The following is an 11,851-nucleotide window of genomic DNA, read 5'->3' as shown; positions in this document are numbered from 1 at the left end:
CCCTTGTGACGTGTTGATCATCATAGCGAAGCAGATGCTTACAGAAAACTGCTGGTGCTTAGATTGAAAAGAAAAACATTGACGAACCCATCATTTCAGCGACAGGGTCTGCCACACGACTGACTGAAATGACTGGTTGGTTTGGGCCCCCACCAAAAAAGAATCAATCAATCTCTCCTTGCACAAACTGGCTCTACAGAGGCAAGATGTCCTCCCTTGTGCTGCCTCAGTTGAATCTCCTTTACTTGACAGAGATGTGCCTGAGCAGCGGCCCTCCCCAGCCCTATCCCAAATCATACTTATTTTGCATAGGAGATACCATGGTCATGAAGATTGTTCTCCCAGGGTGAGGTTCATTCATTGCATTCTGGGTATGCTGACCCCTGTGATTTCCCCAAATGTGGGAAACTCAATTGCATTATTTGTGGTAGTGGGGGACAGTGTTTGTGCTTTCTTCTGGTCAACTCTGGTAAAAATCAGATTTCTTTGTCTCAGATCTTCCTCTAGCCTTGTTCCTCTTTCGAGAGTTCCCTTGTGCTGCCTCAGTTGGATCTCCTTCACTTGACAGGGGGGTACCCGAGCAGCGACCCTCCCCAGCTCTAGCCCAACTCCTACTTACCTGCCAGGTGAGATACTATGATCATGTAGGTGCTTCTCCCAGGGCAAGGCTCACCCATTGCACTCTGGGTGTGCTGCCCCTGTGATTTCCCCAAATGTTGGAAACTTGACTGCATAATTTGTGTTTCCCCTGGTCGGCTCTCGTATAATTCAGATCTCTTTGTCTCAGGTCTCTCTCCAGCCTAGTTTGCTGTCTGTTTCCACTTCTCTTTTCTTGAGCCGCTCCCTTCTATGCCCTTGCGCACTATCCTAACTTCTCCCGTCTGCTTACTTTGTGCCTTCCAACACACAATGCAAACTTCAGGTAGTGCTGCAGGGCCCTCACCCTTTTAACTGCCTCACAGAGCAGCTCTGGAGCTGTTACAGTGCCCAGCTGCTGCAGAGAAATCAGCTTGAATGCTTCAGGGGCTGGGGCATTGCCAACATGAGCCCCACACCGAAGGAGGGTGGGGGTGTTTAATGCGAACTAAGGGTCATCCAAGCGCTGCAAAAGGCCGCCATGCCCTGCATACCCCTTTTCTCTTTTCATATGCAGATGAGGGTTCCAGCCAACTTTGGCCCACTGCTTGGATGACATCACCATATGCAAATCCATCTGCTGTAGGCCTTCCCCCAGGAATGCTTGCACTAGTTGTTGCATTTGGTTTGTTGTTTGGGGGTGCTTCAGTATTAGGCAGCCTTCTGCCCTCCCATGTTCATCTGAAAATATGTGTTCTCCCTGCAGTTGTTGTCCCCAGATGAGAGTTCCCTTGTGCTGCCTCAGTTGAATCTCCTTTACTTGACAGAGATGTGCCTGAGCAGCGGCCCTCCCCAGCCCTATCTCAAATCATACTTATTTTGCATAGGAGATACCATGGTCAAGAAGATTGTTCTCCCAGGGTGAGGGTCATTCATTGCATTCTGGGTATGCTGACCCCTGTGATTTCCCCAAATGTGGGAAACTTGGCTGCATTATTTGTAGTAGTGGGGGACTGTGTTTGTGCTTTCCTCTGGTCAGCTCTGGTAAAAGTCAGATTTTTTTGTCTCATTTCTTCCTCTAGCCTTATTCTTCTTTTGAGAGTTCCCTTGTGCTGCCTCAGTTGGATCTCCTTCACTTGACAGAAGGGTGCTTGAGCAGCGACCCTCCCCAGCTATAGCCCAACTCCTACTTACCTGCCAGGTTAGATACTATGATCATGAAGCTGCTTCTCCCAGGGCAAGGCTCACCCATTGCACTCTGGGTGTGCTGCTCCTGCGATTTCCCCAAATGTGGGACACTTGACTGCATAATTTGTGTTTCCCCTGGTCGGCTCTCGTATAATTCAGATCTCTTTGTCTCAGGTCTCTCTCCAGCCTAGTTTGCTGTCTGTTTCCACTTCTCTTTTCTTGAGCCGCTCCCTTCTATGCCCTTGCGCACTATCCTGACTTCTCCCGTCTGCTTACTTTGTGCCTTCCAATGCACAATGCGAACTACAGGTAGTGCTGCAGGACCCACACCCTTTTACTTGCCTTACAGAGCAGCTCTGGAGCTGTTACAGTGCCCAGCTGCTGCAAGAAATCAGCTTGAATGCTTCAGGGGCTGGGGCATTGCCAACATGAGCCCCACACCGAAGGAGGGTGGGGGTGTTTAATGCGAACTAAGGGTCATCCAAGCGCCACAAAAGGCCGCCATGCCCTGCATACCCCTTTTCTCTTTTCATATGCAGATGAGGGTTCCAGCCAACTTTGGCCCACTGCTTGGATGACATCACTGTATGCAAATCCGTCTTCTGCAGACCTTCCCCCAGGAATGCTTGTACTAGTTGTTGCATTTGGTTTGTTGTTTGGGGGTGCTTCAGTATTAGGCAGCCTTCTGCCCTCCCATGTTCATTTGAAAATATGTGTTCTCCCTGCAGTTGTTGTCCCCAGATGAGAGTTCCCTTGTGCTGCCTCAGTTGAATCTCCTTTACTTGACAGAGATATGCCTGAGCAGCGGCCCTCCCCAGCCCTATCCCAAATCATACTTATTTTGCATAGGAGTTACCATGGTCATGAAGATTGTTCTCCCAGGGTGAGGTTCATTCATTGCATTCTGGGTATGCTGACCCCTGTGATTTCCCCAAATGTGGGAAACTCGACTGCATTATTTGTGGTAGTGGGGGACTGTGTTTGTGCTTTCCTCTGGTCAGCTCTGGTAAAAGTCAGATTTCTTTGTCTCAGATCTTCCTCTAGCCTTGTTCTTCTTTCGAGAGTTCCCTTGTGCTGCCTCAGTTGGATCTCCTTCACTTGACAGGGGGGTGCCCGAGCAGCGACCCTCCCCAGCTCTAGCCCAACTCCTACTTACCTGCCAGGTGAGATACTATGATCAGGAAGGTGCTTCTCCCAGGGCAAGGCTCACCCATTGCACTCTGGGTGTGCTGCTCCTGCGATTTCCCCAAATGTGGGACACTTGACTGCATAATTTGTGTTTCCTCTGGTCGGCTCTCGTATAATTCAGATCTCTTTGTCTCAGGTCTCTCTCCAGCCTAGTTTGCTGTCTGTTTCCACTTCTCTTTTCTTGAGCCGCTCCCTTCTATGCCCTTGCGCACTATCCTGACTTCTCCCGTCTGCTTACTTTGTGCCTTCCAACGCACAATGCGAACTACAGGTAGTGCTGCAGGGCCCACACCCTTTTAGTTGCCTTACAGAGCAGCTCTGGAGCTGTTACAGTGCCCAGCTGCTGCAAGAAATCAGCTGGAATGCTTCAGGGGCTGGGGCATTGCCAACATGAGCCCCACACCGAAGGAGGGTGGGGGTGTTTAATGCGAACTAAGGGTCATCCAAGCGCAGCAAAAGGCCGCCATGCCCTGCATACCCCTTTTCTCTTTTCATATGCAGATGAGGGTTCCAGCCAACTTTGGCCCACTGCTTGGATGACATCACTGTATGCAAATCCGTCTTCTGCAGACCTTCCCCCAGGAATGCTTGTACTAGTTGTTGCATTTGGTTTGTTGTTTGGGGGTGCTTCAGTATTAGGCAGCCTTCTGCCCTCCCATGTTCATTTGAAAATATGTGTTCTCCCTGCAGTTGTTGTCCCCAGATGAGAGTTCCCTTGTGCTGCCTCAGTTGAATCTTCTTTACTTGACAGATATATGCCTGAGCAGCGGCCCTCCCCAGCCCTATCCCAAATCATACTTATTTTGCATAGGAGATACCATGGTCATGAAGATTGTTCTCCCAGGGTGAGGTTCATTCATTGCATTCTGGGTATGCTGACCCCTGTGATTTCCCCAAATGTGGGAAACTCGACTGCATTATTTGTGATAGTGGGGGACTGTGTTTGTGCTTTCCTCTGGTCAGCTCTGGTAAAAGTCAGATTTCTTTGTCTCAGATCTTCCTCTAGCCTTGTTCTTCTTTCGAGAGTTCCCTTGTGCTGCCTCAGTTGGATCTCCTTCACTTGACTGGGGGGTGCCCGAGCAGCGACCCTCCCCAGCTCTAGCCCAACTCCTACTTACCTGCCAGGTGAGATACTATGATCAGGAAGTTGCTACTCCCAGTGCAAGGCTCACCCATTGCACTCTGGGTGTGCTGCTCCTGCGATTTCCCCAAATGTGGGAAACTTGACTGCATAATTTGTGTTTCCCCTGGTCGGCTCTCGTATAATTCAGATCTCTTTGTCTCAGGTCTCTCTCCAGCCTAGTTTGCTGTCTGTTTCCACTTCTCTTTTCTTGAGCCGCTCCCTTCTATGCCCTTGCGCACTATCCTGACTTCTCCCGTCTGCTTACTTTGTGCTTTCCAATGCACAATGCAAACTACAGGTAGTGCTGCAGGGCCCACACCCTTTTACTTGCCTTACAGAGCAGCTCTGGGGATGTTACAGTGCCCAGCTGCTGCAAGAAATCAGCTTGAATGCTTCAGGGGCTGGGGCATAGCCAACATGAGCCCCACACCGAAGGAGGGTGGAGGTGTTTAATGCGAACTAGGGGTCATCCAAGCGCCGCAAAAGGCCGCCATGCCCTGCACGCACCTTTTCTCTTTTCATATGCAGACGAGGGTTGAAGCCAACTTTGACCCACTGCTTGGATGGCATTACCATATGCAAATCAATCTGCTGCAGGCCTTCCCCCAGGAATGCTTGCACTAGTTGTTGCATTTGGTTTGTTGTTTGGGGGTGCTTCAGTATTAGGCAGCCTTCTGCCCTCCCATGTTCATCTGAAAATATGTGTTCTCCCTGCAGTTGTTGTCCCCAGATGAGAGTTCCCTTGTGCTGCCTCAGTTGAATCTCCTTTACTTGACAGAGATGTGCCTGAGCAGCGGACCTCCCTAGCCCTATCTCAAATCATACTTATTTTGCATAGGAGATACCATGGTCAAGAAGATTGTTCCCCCAGGGTGAGGGTCATTCATTGCATTCTGGGTATGCTGACCCCTGTGATTTCCCCAAATGTGGGAAACTTGACTGCATTATTTGTAGTAGTGGGGGACTGTGTTTGTGCTTTCCTCTGGTCAGCTCTGGTAAAAGTCAGATTTCTTTGTCTCATTTCTTCCTCTAGCCTTATTCTTCTTTTGAGAGTTCCCTTGTGCTGCCTCAGTTGGATCTCCTTCACTTGACAGAGGGGTGCTTGAGCAGCGACCCTCCCCAGCTATAGCCCAACTCCTACTTACCTGCCAGGTGAGATACTATGATCATGAAGGTGCTTCTCCCAGGGCAAGGCTCACCCATTGCACTCTGGGTGTGCTGCTCCTGCGATTTCCCCAAATGTGGGACACTTGACTGCATAATTTGTGTTTCCCCTGGTCGGCTCTCGTATAATTCAGATCTCTTTGTCTCAGGTCTCTCTCCAGCCTAGTTTGCTGTCTGTTTCCACTTCTCTTTTCTTGAGCCGCTCCCTTCTATGCCCTTGCGCACTATCCTGACTTCTCCCGTCTGCTTACTTTGTGCCTTCCAATGCACAATGCGAACTACAGGTAGTGCTGCAGGACCCACACCCTTTAACTTGCCTTACAGAGCAGCTATGGAGCTGTTACAGTGCCCAGATGCTGCAAGAAATCAGCTTGAATGCTTCAGGGGCTGGGGCATTGCCAACATGAGCCCCACACCGAAGGAGGGTGGGGGTGTTTAATGCGAACTAAGGGTCATCCAAGCGCCGCAAAAGGCCGCCATGCCCTGCATACCCCTTTTCTCTTTTCATATGCAGATGAGGGTTCCAGCCAACTTTGGCCCACTGCTTGGATGACATCACTGTATGCAAATCCGTCTTCTGCAGACCTTCCCCCAGGAATGCTTGTACTAGTTGTTGCATTTGGTTTGTTGTTTGGGGGTGCTTCAGTATTAGGCAGCCTTCTGCCCTCCCATGTTCATTTGAAAATATGTGTTCTCCCTGCAGTTGTTGTCCCCAGATGAGAGTTCCCTTGTGTTGCCTCAGTTGAATCTCCTTTACTTGACAGAGATGTGCCTGAGCAGCGGCCCTCCCCAGCCCTATCCCAAATCATACTTATTTTGCATAGGAGATACCATGGTCATGAAAATTGTTCTCCCAGGGTGAGGTTCATTCATTGCATTCTGGGTATGCTGACCCCTGTGATTTCCCCAAATGTGGGAAACTCGACTGCATTATTTGTGGTAGTGGGGGACTGTGTTTGTGCTTTCCTCTGGTCAGCTCTGGTAAAAGTCAGATTTCTTTGTCTCAGATCTTCCTCTAGCCTTGTTCTTCTTTCGAGAGTTCCCTTGTGCTGCCTCAGTTGGATCTCCTTCACTTGACAGGGGGGTGCCCGAGCAGCGACCCTCCCCAGCTCTAGCCCAACTCCTACTTACCTGCCAGGTGAGATACTATGATCATGAAGGTGCTTCTCCCAGGGCAAGGCTCACCCATTGCACTCTGGGTGTGCTGCCCCTGTGATTTCCCCAAATGTGGGAAACTTGACTGCATAATTTGTGTTTCCACTGGTCGGCTTTCATATAATTCAGATCTCTTTGTCTAAGGTCTCTCTCCAGCCTAGTTTGCTGTCTGTTTCCACTTCTTTTTTTTTGAGCCCCTCCCTTCTATACCCTTGTGCACTATCCTGACTTCTCCTGTCTGCTTACTTTGTGCCTTCCAATGCACAATGCAAACTACAGGTAGTGCTGCATGGCCCACAACCTGTTACTTGCCTTACAGAGCAGCTCTGGAGCTGTTACAGTGCCAAGCTGCTGCAAGAAATCAGCTTGAATGCTGGGGCATTGCCAACATGAGCCCCACACCGAAGGAGGGTGGGGGTGTTTAATGCGAACTAAGGGTCATCCAAGCGCCGCAAAAGGCCGCCATGCCCTGCATACCCCTTTTCTCTTTTCATATGCAGATGAGGGTTCCAGCCAACTTTGGCCCACTGCTTGGATGACATCACTGTATGCAAATCCGTCTTCTGCAGACCTTCCCCCAGGAATGCTTGTACTAGTTGTTGCATTTGGTTTGTTGTTTGGGGGTGCTTCAGTATTAGGCAGCCTTCTGCCCTCCCATGTTCATTTGAAAATATGTATTCTCCCTGCAGTTGTTGTCCCCAGATGAGAGTTCCCTTGTGCTGCCTCAGTTGAATCTCCTTTACTTGACAGAGATATGCCTGAGCAGCGGCCCTCCCCAGCCCTATCCCAAATCATACTTATTTTGCATAGGAGATACCATGGTCATGAAGATTGTTCTCCCAGGGTGAGGTTCATTCATTGCATTCTGGGTATGCTGACCCCTGTGATTTCCCCAAATGTGGGAAACTCGACTGCATTATTTGTGGTAGTGGGGGACTGTGTTTGTGCTTTCCTCTGGTCAGCTCTGGTAAAAGTCAGATTTCTTTGTCTCAGATCTTCCTCTAGCCTTGTTCTTCTTTCGAGAGTTCCCTTGTGCTGCCTCAGTTGGATCTCCTTCACTTGACAGGGGGGTGCCCGAGCAGCGACCCTCCCCAGCTCTAGCCCAACTCCTACTTACCTGCCAGGTGAGATACTATGATCATGTAGGTGCTTCTCCCAGGGCAAGGCTCACCCATTGCACTCTGGGTGTGCTGCCCCTTTGAATTCCCCAAATGTGGGAAACTTGACTGCATAATTTGTGTTTCCCCTGGTCGGCTCTCATATAATTCAGATCTCTTTGTCTCAGGTCTCTCTCCTGCCTAGTTTGCTGACTGTTTCCACTTCTCTTTTCTTGAGCCGCTCCCTTCTATGCCCTTGCGCACTACCCTGACTTCTCCCGTCTGCTTACTTTGTGCCTTCCAACGCACAATGCGAACTACAGGTAGTGCTGCAGGGCCCACACCCTTTTAGTTGCCTTACAGAGCAGCTCTGGAGCTGTTACAGTGCCCAGCTGCTGCAAGAAATCAGCTTGAATGCTTCAGGGGCTGGGGCATGGCCAACATGAGCCCCACACCGAAGGAGGGTGGGGGTGTTTAATGCGAACTAGGGGTCATCCAAGCGCAGCAAAAGGCCGCCATGCCCTGCATACCCCTTTTCTCTTTTCATATGCAGATAAGGGTTCCAGCCAACTTTGGCCCACTGCTTGGATGACATCACCGTATGCAATTCCATCTTCTGCAGACCTTCCCCAAGGAATGCTTGTACTAGTTGTTGCATTTGGTTTGTTGTTTGGGGGTGCTTCAGTATTAGGCAGCCTTCTGCCCTCCCATGTTCATCTGAAAATATGTGTTCTCCCTGCAGTTGTTGTCCCCAGATGAGAGTTCCCTTGTGCTGCCTCAGTTGAATCTCCTTTACTTGACAAGGGAGGCATTTTGGATTTTTTCTTTGGGTACCCCTACACCTGATGGTCTGATTGAGAGCATCGAACTGAACAACATTGGCAGTCTCTGAAGATTTTATCTATTGATTTACCTAATATATTATTTATTGAATATCCATTTATTGTATGTTTAATAAATAAACAAAATTATTAGAAGTAGCTATTTTGGGAACAGCATTCCTCTTAGTATGAAACTGTATAATCCTGTTGTGTGTGTTCCTTTAAAGTTCTTTAGTAAAATCCACTAGTAATGATGAACATCAGATTTCTTCCTCCATCCTCTTTTTACACTTTCTCTTGGTTCTATATATATATATATTTTTTATTTTTTTATTTTTTTTCCCTCCTTCTCCCAAAAGGCCCCCCTCCCTCCCCCCCCCCCCCTCCCTGTTTTAAATTTTTACATCTTTAAATCTTTAAATCTTCGAATCCTTAAATTGTCTGTTTAATAATTATTCTTTCTTCAATTCTTTTTGTTGTTTAAGCAGCAATGTAATTATTCCAGGGGTTAAAATAATGAAATATAGAAATAATATTAACAAAAATTAAAGGTAAAAATGAATTGATAGAATGATCCCATTAAAAGTAAATAAATAATATGGATGTTAAGCTGAGCGGGTTGGATTCGAACATGGGACTCGCTGCATAGAGTGCAGGTGATGTTTCCCCTGCGCCACAAGAGCTGCTTTAGTAGTGTGTTGGATTTATGTTACCCTAAAAGGTTTTATATAAGTAAATGGGGATCCTTAGTGCTGGGTCTCTGAATTATGTGTATGTGATTATAGAGATGAGGTATTGATTGAAAGATTAGAGGTTAATCTGTATATAGATTATATATTTTCTGTTATTTTTTAAACCACCTTGTTGCTTATTTTATTATTATTTTTAATCACCATGTTGCTTATTTTTATATTATGAAATGCCTTTATATGTGCAATTGCAATTAGAAAGTTGTTCCATATGTGAGTCATTACATGTATGCATCCAATTAGTACATGTATATATCCAATCAACTAATTAGTAATGCTATTGGTCCGGTGCATTTTAAAAAGAGCCTGCTAGGCTGCTGATGTATCCTCTGACGAAACCGCTCTTGGATAACAGCGGAGAAACGCGTAAGGAAGGTGACTACCAGACACTCTGATTGCTGAGATATAAGCCCATTCATGAACGAGCTACATCACGGCGGACGTCTGATGTAAAGACAGCGGTGAAGGGGAAAAAGCAATTTGAGACCGAGCAAAAGGAGGTCTCTACCCCACGGCAGGGAGGAATATCCCGACCGCGAGTGCCAATAAGATCCAGCCACGGTTAACGACTGAGGCAGCATAAGGAAACTCTCATCTGGGGACAACAACTGCAGGGAGAACACATATTTTCAGATGAACATGGGAGGGCAGAAGGCTGCCTAATACTGAAGCACCCCCAAACAACAAACCAAATGCAACAACTAGTGCAAGCATTCCTGGGGGAAGGCCTGCAGCAGATGGATTTGCATATGGTGATGTCATCCAAGCAGTGGGTCAAAGTTGGCGTCAACCCTCGTCTGCATATGAAAAGAGAAAAGGGGCGTGCAGGGCATGGCGGCCTTTTGCGGCGCTTGGATGACCCCTAGTTCACATTAAACACCTCCACCCTCCTTCGGTGTGGGGCTCATGTTGGCTATGCCCCAGCCCCTGAAGCATTCAAGCTGATTTCTTGCAGCAGCTGGGCACTGTAACAGCTCCAGAGCTGCTCTGTAAGGCAAGTAAAAGGGCGTGGGCCCTGCAGCACTACCTGTAGTTTGTATTGTGCGTTGGAAGGCACAAAGTAAGCAGACTGGAGAAGTCAGGATAGTGAGCAAGGGCATAGAAGGGAGTGGCTCAAGAAAAGAGAAGTGGAAACAGACAGCAAACTAGGCTGGAGAGAGACCTGAGACAAAGAGATCTATATTATACGAGAGCCGACCAGGGGAAACACAAATTATGCAGTCAAGTGTCCAACATTTGGGGAAACCGCAGGAGCAGCACACCCAGAGTGCAATGGGTGAGCCTTGCCCTGGGAGAAGCACCTTCATGATCATAGTATCTCACCTGGCAGGTAAGTAGGAGTTGGGCTAGAGCTGGGGAGGGTCGCTGCTCGGGCACCCCCCTGTCAAGTGAAGGAGATCCAACTGAGGCAGCACAAGGGAACTCTCGAAAGAAGAACAAGGCTAGAGGAAGATCTGAGATAAAGAAATCTGACTTTTACCAGAGCTGACCAGAGGAAAGCACAAACACAGTACCTCACTACCACAAATAATGCAGTCCAGTTTCCCACATTTGGGGAAATCACAGGGATCAGCATACCCAGAATGCAATGAATGAACCTCACCCTGGGAGAACAATCTTCATGACCATGGTATCTCCTATGCAAAATAAGTATGATTTGAGATAGGGCTGGGGAGGGCTGCTGCTCAGGCACATCTCTGTCAAGAATTTATAAAGTCTATACATATATATAACCAAATGTCAATATATATATATATATAGAACCCAGCGCTCCTATCAAAACTTATCTATTTCACCAATTTGTTGCTTATTTAATCTTTATACATCTATTAATTTTTACCATATATTATAAAATGCTGCTCCCATAGTTAGTACTGTTCTACCAATAATAAACCAAATTTTAAAGATAATCACACTTGTTATCAAGGGAGCGCAAAAAATAGAATATACAAGCTCTTTATTTTAAAAAAAATATATATAGACAGAAGAAACCCACATTCAACAAAATACAATGGAGTCAACATATATAGGCACCACTATCCATATCTAAATGTAATCAGTATCTATTTCATATTGCCCTTGATGACAACGGAATGTCTATTAAAGTGTCCAAAAAATCCTCCTGGATACAGCTGTTGTAATTAAATCGTTACTTTCCAATTGTAATTGATACATTAAATTCCTTCTTGTGGATGAACAGCAACAGTTGTAACCAACGCCTCTTATTTACTGCAGTTAAAGTTCATATGTAACTCACGTGAGTAATGAAAGAAAACAGGGGGAGAGCGCTGTGATGGTTGGTGAAACACAGCGGTATGCTACAACGTACCCACATTTGCATCCATGCATATATAGATGTAGGTGTGTGTACGTCGGTGTGCGTCCAGGTGTCAACGCGTGTATGTATAGATACAGGTGAGGGTACGTCTGTGTATGTCCAGGTGTCAGAATGTGTATGTATAGATGCAGGTGTGGGAACGTCAGTGTAGGTTCAGATGTCAGCGCGTGTATGTATAGATGCAGGTGCTTGTATGTCCAGATGTCAGTGCATGTATGTATAGATGCAAGTGTGGGTACGTCGGTGTATGTCCATTTGTCAGCGCGTGTATATATAGATGCAGGTGCTTGTATGTTGGTGTATGTCCAGGTGTCAGCGTGTGTATGTATAGATGCAGGTGTGGGAATGTTAGTGTATGTCCAGGTGTCAGGGTGTGTATGTATGGATATTAGGTGTGGGTACATCAGTGTATGTCCAGGTGTCAGCGCATGTATGTATAGATGCAGGATAAT

The 11,851-nt window shown here is 47.3% G+C and overlaps 14 non-coding genes and 2 pseudogenes across 14 annotated transcripts; 14 read left to right on the top strand and 2 right to left on the bottom strand.

Annotated features, from left to right (window-relative positions):
- Positions 1–295: 295 nt before the first annotated feature.
- LOC135040563 (U1 spliceosomal RNA) lies at positions 296–459 on the top strand. The gene has a single exon (XR_010234453.1). It is a non-coding gene; the product is annotated as a U1 spliceosomal RNA (small nuclear RNA).
- Positions 460–611: 152 nt separating this feature from the next.
- LOC135040559 (U1 spliceosomal RNA) lies at positions 612–774 on the top strand. Its single transcript, XR_010234450.1, has one exon. It is a non-coding gene; the product is annotated as a U1 spliceosomal RNA (small nuclear RNA).
- A 672-nt stretch (positions 775–1,446) lies between these two features.
- LOC135040540 (U1 spliceosomal RNA) lies at positions 1,447–1,610 on the top strand. Its single transcript, XR_010234432.1, has one exon. It is a non-coding gene; the product is annotated as a U1 spliceosomal RNA (small nuclear RNA).
- A 152-nt stretch (positions 1,611–1,762) lies between these two features.
- On the top strand, positions 1,763–1,925 carry LOC135040573 (U1 spliceosomal RNA). The gene has a single exon (XR_010234457.1). It is a non-coding gene; the product is annotated as a U1 spliceosomal RNA (small nuclear RNA).
- A 671-nt stretch (positions 1,926–2,596) lies between these two features.
- Positions 2,597–2,760, top strand: LOC135040536 (U1 spliceosomal RNA). Its single transcript, XR_010234428.1, has one exon. It is a non-coding gene; the product is annotated as a U1 spliceosomal RNA (small nuclear RNA).
- Positions 2,761–2,912: 152 nt separating this feature from the next.
- Positions 2,913–3,075, top strand: LOC135040550 (U1 spliceosomal RNA). Its single transcript, XR_010234441.1, has one exon. It is a non-coding gene; the product is annotated as a U1 spliceosomal RNA (small nuclear RNA).
- Positions 3,076–3,746: 671 nt separating this feature from the next.
- On the top strand, positions 3,747–3,910 carry LOC135040531 (U1 spliceosomal RNA). Its single transcript, XR_010234423.1, has one exon. It is a non-coding gene; the product is annotated as a U1 spliceosomal RNA (small nuclear RNA).
- Positions 3,911–4,062: 152 nt separating this feature from the next.
- LOC135040564 (U1 spliceosomal RNA) lies at positions 4,063–4,225 on the top strand. Its single transcript, XR_010234454.1, has one exon. It is a non-coding gene; the product is annotated as a U1 spliceosomal RNA (small nuclear RNA).
- A 671-nt stretch (positions 4,226–4,896) lies between these two features.
- On the top strand, positions 4,897–5,060 carry LOC135040543 (U1 spliceosomal RNA). The gene has a single exon (XR_010234435.1). It is a non-coding gene; the product is annotated as a U1 spliceosomal RNA (small nuclear RNA).
- A 152-nt stretch (positions 5,061–5,212) lies between these two features.
- LOC135040553 (U1 spliceosomal RNA) lies at positions 5,213–5,375 on the top strand. The gene has a single exon (XR_010234444.1). It is a non-coding gene; the product is annotated as a U1 spliceosomal RNA (small nuclear RNA).
- A 671-nt stretch (positions 5,376–6,046) lies between these two features.
- LOC135040534 (U1 spliceosomal RNA) lies at positions 6,047–6,210 on the top strand. The gene has a single exon (XR_010234426.1). It is a non-coding gene; the product is annotated as a U1 spliceosomal RNA (small nuclear RNA).
- A 152-nt stretch (positions 6,211–6,362) lies between these two features.
- LOC135040556 (U1 spliceosomal RNA) lies at positions 6,363–6,525 on the top strand. Its single transcript, XR_010234447.1, has one exon. It is a non-coding gene; the product is annotated as a U1 spliceosomal RNA (small nuclear RNA).
- Positions 6,526–7,187: 662 nt separating this feature from the next.
- On the top strand, positions 7,188–7,351 carry LOC135040530 (U1 spliceosomal RNA). Its single transcript, XR_010234422.1, has one exon. It is a non-coding gene; the product is annotated as a U1 spliceosomal RNA (small nuclear RNA).
- Positions 7,352–7,503: 152 nt separating this feature from the next.
- Positions 7,504–7,645, top strand: LOC135040567 (U1 spliceosomal RNA; annotated as a pseudogene).
- A 2,612-nt stretch (positions 7,646–10,257) lies between these two features.
- On the bottom strand, positions 10,258–10,399 carry LOC135040570 (U1 spliceosomal RNA; annotated as a pseudogene).
- Positions 10,400–10,551: 152 nt separating this feature from the next.
- On the bottom strand, positions 10,552–10,715 carry LOC135040547 (U1 spliceosomal RNA). Its single transcript, XR_010234438.1, has one exon. It is a non-coding gene; the product is annotated as a U1 spliceosomal RNA (small nuclear RNA).
- Positions 10,716–11,851: the final 1,136 nt, after the last annotated feature.

This window comes from Pseudophryne corroboree, unplaced genomic scaffold, assembly GCF_028390025.1.
Source record: "Pseudophryne corroboree isolate aPseCor3 unplaced genomic scaffold, aPseCor3.hap2 scaffold_745, whole genome shotgun sequence".
Classification (NCBI taxonomy): Eukaryota; Metazoa; Chordata; class Amphibia; order Anura; family Myobatrachidae; genus Pseudophryne; species Pseudophryne corroboree.
Note: the sequence above shows the minus strand (reverse complement) of the source record. Positions and strands in the feature narration are given on the sequence as shown.